This window comes from Muntiacus reevesi, chromosome 13 (genome assembly GCF_963930625.1).
Source record: "Muntiacus reevesi chromosome 13, mMunRee1.1, whole genome shotgun sequence".
NCBI classification, from domain to species: domain Eukaryota; kingdom Metazoa; phylum Chordata; class Mammalia; order Artiodactyla; family Cervidae; genus Muntiacus; species Muntiacus reevesi.
In genome coordinates this window covers 61415360-61424768 of record NC_089261.1, presented here as the reverse complement: position 1 = coordinate 61424768, position 9409 = coordinate 61415360, and the positions used below count along the sequence as shown (strand labels likewise).

Sequence of the window (9409 nt, the reverse complement as noted above, 5' to 3'; positions counted from 1 at the left end):
GACATGAGTTTGAGCAAACTCCTGGAGACAATGAAGGACAGGGAAGTCTGGTGTGCTGCAGTATATGGGGTCACAAAGAATCAGACACAAGTTAGTGACTGAACAATGAACAACCCATTTGATCTTTATAGCAACACTGAGAGATGGAGAAATTTATTATCCTTGTTTTGTATATAGGGAGCTGAGGCACATAGATACGAAGTAACTTGCCCAAGATCATCCAGCTAGTAAGTGGTGAAATCTGGGTGTTAGACTCCTGAGACCATTCCTTATTCTTTCTCAATCCTGTCTTGATTTGATCTATTAAAAAAAAAAAATCCCAATTTCCCTTTCCACTTTGTTTATAGTATCTCTTTGAATGCAGACTTTGTTTTTTTTTCTTTAAAAAGTTTAATATAGTCAAATCCATTAATATTTTGCTTGGTTTAAAAAAAAATCTGTGACTACTTCAGGATCATAATGCTAGCATCATTTATTTTCTTAAAAAAATTTTAAAGTTTTACCTTGTACGTTTTGGTCAAGAATAATTTTTCCTCTTGGATATGGTTTGATTGAGGAACCCATCATTATTACTACAACATGTGGATTACCAATTTTCCCGTCATCGTTGATTAGTTCACTGGTTTATAGTGTCACCTTTTTCATACATCAGGTTTCCATATAAGTGATTCTGTTTCTGGGTCTCTAATCTGTTCCCTTTGCTTCTTTGTCTCTGCATTCATATACACTGTCATTTCTATAACTTTCTAAGTTTTGCTTCCTAGTTGTATCTGCCCCTCTCCACCATATTCTTCTTCAGATTTGCCTTTTTCCTGCTTTTTTGCCTTTGTTAACTTTTAGAAGCAGCTTGTCCAGTTCCATGAAATACCCTGATGAGATTTTTATTGAAATATACTGACTCCTTTGCATAGAATGTCTGTCATTATAACATTGAGTCTACATTTAAAAAATTGTTTCTGGCCACACTCTGCAGCATGTGGGTCCTTATTTCCCAGATTGGAAATCAAACCCATGCCCCCTGCATTGGAAGGCATAGTCTTAACCACTGGACTGCCGGCGAAGTCCCTGAGTCTACATTTAAATTAACATCATGCACTGCTCCACTGGGTCTTCCCTTGTGGCTCAGACAGTAAAGAATCTGCCTGCAAAGTGGGAGACCTGGGTTTGATTCCTAGGTTGGGAAGATCCCCTGGAGAAGGGAAAGGCAACCCACTCCAGTATTCTTGCCTGGAGAATTCCATGGACAGAGGAGCCTGGTGGGCTGTAGTTCATGGGGTCACACAGAGTTGGACATAACTGAGTGATTAACACACACAGGATACTTCTTGAAAACACACACACTTTTTTTCTAGAAAATTTCTCATTTCTTCTGTTGTCAATAAATTTGAAATAAGTTGTTCATGATATTTTCTCAGGACTTTTAAGGCTCGGTGCACTTGCACTTGTAGTCTCTTTTCCATATTCCTAATCTTATTTTTGCCTATTTTAAATTAGGCTTGCTTCAAGTTTGTCTATTTAGTCTTCTTTTTAAACAATTATGCTTCAGCAATTATGTTGCTGCTTGCTGTTATTTCTTTTTTCTCTACTTTATTAAAATCTGCTCTTATCTTTATTCTCTTCCTTCAGTTTCTTTTGATTAATTCTGATGTTCTTTTTAGCTTCTTAAATTAAAAGTTTAACTTTTCTTATTTCTTTTTTAATGAATAAATTTAAATCTGTACATTAATCTGTAAGTATAGCTTGAAGTATATCCCTGCAGATTTAAAATGTAATAGTTTTATAGTCAAAACATTTCCTAGTTTTCATCATGCCTCACTCTTTAACCCATCAATGATTGCAATTTTTTTGAATTTACCAAGGCTAGATTTATGGCCCAGGATGTGATCTATTCTGGAGAAGGTTCTGTGTGCACTTGAGAAAAAGGTGAAATTGATTGTTTTGGGGAGAAATGTCCTATAGATATCAATTAGGTCTAGCTGGTCCATTGTGTCATTTAAAGTTTGTGTTTCCTTGTTAATTTTCTGTTTAGTTGATCTATCCATAGGTGTGAGTGGGGTATTAAAGTCTCCCACTATTATTGTGTTATTGTTAATTTCCCCTTTCATACTTATTAGCATTTGCCTTACATATTGCGGTGCTCCTATGTTGGGTGCATATATATTTATAATTGTTTTATCTTCTTCTTGGATTGAACCTTGATCATTATGAAGTGTCCTTCTTTGTCTCTTTTCACAGCCTTTATTTTAAAGTCTATTTTATCTGATATGAGTATTGCGACTCCTGCTTTCTTTTGGTCTCCATTTGCGGGAAATATTTTTTTCCAGCCCTTCACTTTCAGTCTGTATGTGTCCCTTGCTTTGAGGTGGGTCTCTTGTAGACAGCATATATAGGGGTCTTACTTTTGTATCCATTCAGCCAGTCTTTCTCTTTTGATTGGGGCATTCAACCCATTTACATGTAAGGTAGTGACTGATAAGTATGGTCCCGTTGCCATTTACTTTGTTGTTTTGGGTTCACATTCATACAACATTTCTGTGTTTCCTGTCTAGAGAAGATCCTTTAGCATTTGTTGAAAAACTGGTTTGGTGGTGCTGAATTCTCTCAGCTTTTGCTTGTCTGTAAAGTTTAAATTATTAAATATGTGTGGGTTGAGGGAGATACATTTTAGTGTCAGTTTCTAGTGATCAGAGAATGTAATCTATATAAAATCCATTCTTGAAATTGTGTTGCGACTGGCATGTTTACATAATACATAATTAATTTTTACAAATGCTCTGTTTGCACCTGAAAAAATATGCGTTCTCTATTCTTGTAAGTCATTTTTTAATATATCTGCTATATAAAACCTATTGCATATTCCTGTTCAAGTTTTTTGTAGACATGTGTTTTCATTTCCTTTGGCTAAATATCTAAGAGTGGAATTGCTGGGCCATATATAAGATGTGTTTAGCTTTATAAGAAGCTGCCATATTGTTTTTCCCATTTGGCTGCACCATTTTGCATTCCTACTAGCAATGTACAAGATTTTAAGTTATTCCACATCATCATCAACACTTCACATGGTCCTTCTTTATAATTTTAGCCAGTTGTCATTCATTGAAGCTGTATTTTCCTTATCTTGACTATGATGTTGAACATTGATTCATATGCTTATTGGCCACTTATATATCTTTGGTTTAAAACCATTGAAGTCTTTTGTCCTTTCTTAAATTGGACTGTCTATATCAGATTGCAAGAATTTTTTATACATTCAGAATACATATATGTTTCTCCTTGTCTGATTTTCTTAATGGTTTCTTCTGATAGCAAAGATGCTTACTTTGTGTAATGTATAAATATTGCTAAATCTACCCATAGGTTGCCAAGTATCCTCTGAGGTTTTCTAGAAATTTTATAGTTTTAACTTTAGTGTGTCTATCTGTGACCCATTTTGAGTGAAGTTTGAAATGAGGTGGTTGCAGTTAAGAAACCACTCATCCACAAATCTCTCCACAATTTGCAGCATGGTGAATCTAATTGTTTTAATTGTTGAGTTATTTCATAAGTAAAACACATGTAGTAAATAACTTGCTACACAAACCTCTCTCTAGAAAAATCAAAGCTAAAAATATACTGAAATAATTGCTGTCACTGCTGCATTTTCAAGTTATTGTTTAGTCGTTCAGTCGTATCTAACTCTTTCACAATCCCATGGACTGTAGTCTGATAGGCTCCTCTGTCCATGGGATCTCCCAGGTGAGAATACTGGAGAGGGTAGCCATTTCCTTCTCCTGAGCATCTTCGACCCCGGGATCGAACCCATGTCTCCTGCATTGCAGGCGTATTCTTTACCACTGAGCCACCTTAGAAGCATTTTCTTCATAATAGCATGCAACTCTTGATATCTCTCAAAGCCCACTTCAAAAGATCCCACTGCCATGAATTTTTCTTTAATCAACAGATTCAAGGAAAGATATGGTCCTCTAAACTCCCAACACAGTTTACCCCGTGTTTTAGACACTTATTGCTTTCCGCTTTACAGTGGATTGAGTTGAAATTTGTTTCTTTCGCCTACAGAAGTAAAACTTCTTGAGGACAGGACCCTTGTGTTATTTATTTTGTATCCCAGAGGCCCTGGAAAAGGATATATTTTGTCATTTTTAATTGGATACATTGATATAGGGGGCAATTGATATTCTGCAGATGACAACAGCTGGTGTTTTCTACAGGAAAATCACATCTGCATTTCTTACTGGACTTCCCGATTTGATTTCTCTTACTTATATTTTTAAATAAGAAAAGAATTTACTTTATTAACCACAGAGAAACATCAAAGTACTTAGAGTACGATGCTCATAGGGAATATCTACAAATGAAAGAAAAACGGTCATACGGCTGTGGGAAACAGGAGTCAGCTTTTAAGGCATATGCAGCTTTACATTCCCCCTCACACATATAACCTTGGAGATCATGGTGGTTAAGAGCCACAAGGTAATGAACATTTACTATAAAGAGCATTTACAATCATCCAAGCATTGTTGGAGAAGGAAATGTCTACCCACTCCAGTATTCATGCATGGGAGATCTCATGGACAGAGGACCCTAGTGGGCTACAGTCCATGGCGTTGCGAGTTGAACATGACTGAGCAACTAACAGTTTCAAGCGCTGTTATCAGTACTCTATCCATAATATCTTTCCTTCACTCCTCACAACAACATAGTGAAGAAAATTGTGTCATAGCTCCTATTTCGTCCCTGAGGAAATTGATGCTTCAGTTCAGTTACTCAGTCGTGTCCAGCTCCTTGACACCCCATGGACTGCTGCATGCCAGGCTTCCTTGTCCATCACCAACTATTGGAGCTTGCTCAAACTCATGTCCATTGAGTCGGTGATGCCATCCAATCATCTCATCCTCTGTTGTCCCCTTCTCATCCTACCTTCAATCTTTCCCAGCACCAGGGTTTTTTCCAATGAGTCAGTTCTTTGCATCAGGTGGCCAAAGTATTGGAGTTTCAGCTTTAACATCAGTCCTTCCAACGTATATTCAGGACTAATTTCCTTTAGGATTAACTGGTTGGATCTCCTTGCAGCCCAAGGGGCTCTCAAGAATCTTCTCCAACACCACAGTTCAAAAGCATCAATTCTTCGGCCCTCAGCTTTTTATGGTCCAACTCTCACATCCATACATGACTACTGGAAAAACCATAACTTTGACTAGATGGACCTTTGTCGGCAAAGTGATGTCTCGGCTTTTTAATACGCTGTCTAGGTTGGTCATAGCTTTTCTTCCAAACAGCAAGTGTCTTTTAACTTCATGGCTGCAGTCATCATCTGCAGTGACTTTGGAACACAAAAAAATAAAGTCTCTCAATGTTTCCATTGTTTCCCCATCTATTTTCCATGAAATGATGGGACCAGATGCCATGATCTTATTTTTCTGCATGTTGAGTTTTAAGCCAATTTTTTCACTCTCCTCTTTCACTTTCATCAAGAGGCTCTTTTGTTCTTCCTCACTTTCTGCCAAAAGGGTGGTATCTTCTATGTATCTGAGGTTATTGATATTTCTTCTGGAAATCTTGATTCCAGCTTGAGCTTCATTCAGTGGCCTGGCATTTCACATGATGTACTCTGCATGTAAGTTAAATAAGCAGGGTGACAATATACAGCCTTAACGTACTCCTTTCCAAGTTTGGAACCAGTCTGGTGTTCCATGTTTGGTTCTAACTGTTCCTTCTGATCTACATACAGATTTCTCAGGAGGCAAGTAAGGAGTTCTGGTATTTGCATTTCTTTTTTTTTTTTTTTTTTTTTTTAACGTGCTGGACCTCAGTTTCGATGAGGAGACGGTAGTGAGTTCTCACTCATGTTGTTCAGATTTCCAAGGAATGCATGAGAAGGTGTCGTCATTGATCCGTGCATTTCTTGAAGGTTTTTCCACAGTTTGTTGTGAGCAACACAGTCAAAGGCTTTGGCATAGTCAATGAAGCAGAAGTCGATGTTTTTTTTGAACTCTCTTGCTGAGAGATGATCCAATGAATGTTGGAAATTTAACCTCTGGTTCCTCTTCCTTTTCTAAATCCAACTTGAATATCTGGAAGTTCACAGTTCACATACTGTTGAAGCCTGGCTTGGAGAATTTTGAGCATTACTTTACAAGTGTGTGAGATGAGTGCAATTGTGCAGTAGTTTGGGAATTCTTTGGCATTGCCTTTCTTTGGAATTGGAATGAAAACTGACCTTTTCCAGTTGTGGCCACTGCTGAGCTTTCCAAATTTGCTGGCATATTGAGTGCAGCACTTGCACAGCATCATCTTTTAGGATTTGAAATAGCTCAGCTGGAGTTCCATCACCTCCACTAGCTTTGTTTGTAGTGATGCTTTCTAAGGCCTACTTGACTTTGCATTCCAGGATGTCTGGCTCTAAGTGAATTATCACAGCATCATGATTATCTGGGTCATGAAGATCTTTCTTTGTATAGTTCTGTGTAGTCTTGCCACTTCTTGATATCTCCTGCTTCTGTTAGGTCTATACCATTTCTGTCATTTACTGTGCCCATCTTTGCATGAAATGTTCCCTTGGGTATCTCTAATTTTCTTGAAGAGATCTCTAGTCTTTCCCATTCCATAATTTTCCTCTATTTCTTTACATTGCTCAAAACCCTGTGCACACAAGGATCAGGAGAAAGGAGCAGTAACCCCACAGGAGACTGACCCAGACTTGCCTGTGAGCATCTAGGAGTCTCTGGTGGAGGCGTGGGTTGGTGGTGGCCTGCTGCAGGGTCAGGGGCACTGAGTGTGGCAGTACCTGCATGGAACCTTTTTTTTTTTTTTTTAATTTTTTATTTTTTTTATTTTTCAGTGGGAACCTTTCGAAGGAGGTCATCATTATTTTCATTACCCCCACCATAGTTTGGTCTCAGGTCAAAGGACAGGGAGGGAACACTGCCCAGCCCTTCAAAAGAAAATTGGATTAAAGATTTACTGAGCATGACCCTGCCCATCAGAACAAGACCCAGTTTCCCCCACAGTCAGTCTCTCCCATCAAGAAGCTTCCATAAGTCTCTTATCCTTATAAGAGGGCAGACAGAATGAAAACTACAATCACAGAAAACTAATCAAACTGATCACATGGACCACAACCTTGTCTAACTCAATGAAACTATCAACCATGTCATGTAGGGACACCCAAGATGGTCAAGTCATGGTGGAAAGGTCTGACAGAATGTGGTCCACTGGAGAAGGGAATGGCAAACCACTTCAGTATTTTTGCCTTGAGAACCCCATGAACAGTATGAAAAGGCAAAAAGATAGGACACTGAAAGATGAACTCCCCAGATCGGTAGGTGCCCAATATGCCACTGGAAAAGAGTGGAGGCATAACTCCAGAAAGAATGAAGAGACAGAGCCAAAGCAAAAATAATCCCCAGTGGTGGGTATGACTGTTGATGGAAGTAAAGTCCAATGCTGTAAAGAGCAATATTGCATAGGAACCTGGAATGTTAGGTCCATGGATCAAGGCAAGTTGGAAGTGGTCAAACAGGAGATGGCAAGAGTGAACATCGACATTCTAGGAATCAGCAAGCTAAAATGGACTAGAATGGGTGAATTTAACTCAGATGACCATTATATCTACTACTGTGGGCAAGAATCCCTTAGAAGAAATGGAGTAGCCATCATGGTCAACAAAAGAGTCTGAAATGCAGTACTTGAGTGCAATCTCAAAAATGACAGAATGGTCTCTGTTCGTTTCCAAGGCAAACCATTCAATATCATGGTAATCCAAGTGTATGCCCCAAATAGTAATGCTGAAGAAGCTGAAGTTGAATGGTTCTATGAAGACCTACAAGACCTCGTAGAACTAACACCAGAAAAAGATGTCCTTTTCCTTATAGGGTACTGGAATACAGAAGTAGAAAGTCAAGAGATACCTGGAGTAACAGGTATCTGTTACTGTTTCTGTTACAAATTTACTGTTACAGTAAATTTGGCCTTGGAGTACAGAATTAAGCAGGGCAAAGCCTAACAGAGCTTTGCCGAGAGAATGCACTGGTCAGAGCAAACACCCTCTTCCAACAACACAAGAGAAGATTCTACACATGGACATCACCAGATGGCCAACACCGAAATCAGATTGAGTATACTTCTGCAGCCAAAGATGGAGAAGAAGTTCAGTAAAAACAAGACCCAGCTCACTGTGGCTCAGATCATGAACTCCTTACTGTCAAATTCAGACTTAAGTTGAAGAAAGTAAGGAAAACCAGTAGACCGTTTAGGTGGGACCTAAATCAAATCCCTTATCATTATACAGTGGAAGTGACAAATAGATTCAAGGGATTAGATCTGATAGACAGAGTTGTCAAAGAACTATGGATGGAGGTTCATGACATTGTACAGGAGGCAGTGATCAAGACCATCCCCAAGAAAAAGAAATGCAAAAAAGCAAAATGATTGTCTGGGAAGGCCTTACAAATAGCTGAGAAAAGAAGAGAAGCTAAAGGCAAAGGAGGAAAGGAAAGATATACCCATTTGAATGCAGAGTTTCAAAGAATAGCAAGGAGGGATAAGAAAGCCTTCCTCAGTGATCAATGCAAAGAAATTGATGCTTACAGAGATTAAATAATAAGCCCAAAGTCACTCAATTAGTTGGTGCTAGAATCTGGATGTGAACTCGGGCCATCTAACTCCAGAGTCTTTGGCCTTAACCATTATCCAAGAGGACCTCATGTCATTGTCCTGCAGCTACCCAGCTATCACACATACTAAAATTAGTCCAATGTGCAATCAATTCCATTACATTTATTTTTGTCAAACAGGGTTTTAAAGATTTGGTACATATATTTGACCTTGTAGAAACACTTCCTTCTTCTTACTGAAAGCTGACTTTAATTATCAAGGTACACTTCAGTTATGTTACTGTGTCTATTAAAAAACTTAACAAATATTTTTGCAAAATAAATCCTGACATACACTTTTCCTGTGTTCAGTTTAAAATTTTACTTCCTCCCTAAAACAATCATGGTTCCTTCATGATACAAATTTCCTTAAAGTTAGCCTTATCATGGCTTACCCAGAGCTAAAGGCTATTTTTCTTTGTGACTGTCAGACATCAGGCATAACTCGGAATGCAAAAGGCAAGGAGACTGCTATCACAAACTGCGAGTTGAGGTAAGTTGTCAAATATGTGTTATTAGAAAATCTCTTTACTGTTTTATTCCTCAAACCTGTGGATCCAAGATAGAGGGATAAGAGACACATCATTTCAAATAAGATATCCTATGTTTGATGGAAGGCTTTTTTCTTCTGCAAAAAAACAAACAAATGAAAAAAAAGGACTCCATGTTTTAGATTATTTATTGCTAAGGACATTTGAATAGTGGCAGAAACAGTACACATGTATTATCTAATAACAGGCCAATTTGAATATGTCACA

The 9409-nt window shown here is 38.2% G+C and overlaps 1 non-coding gene across 1 annotated transcript; it reads right to left on the bottom strand.

Annotated features, from left to right (window-relative positions):
* Nucleotides 1-5801: 5801 nt before the first annotated feature.
* LOC136146189 (small nucleolar RNA SNORD116) lies at nucleotides 5802-5893 on the bottom strand. Its single transcript, XR_010658922.1, has one exon. It is a non-coding gene; the product is annotated as a small nucleolar RNA SNORD116 (small nucleolar RNA).
* Between the last annotated feature and the right edge of the window lie 3516 nt (nucleotides 5894-9409).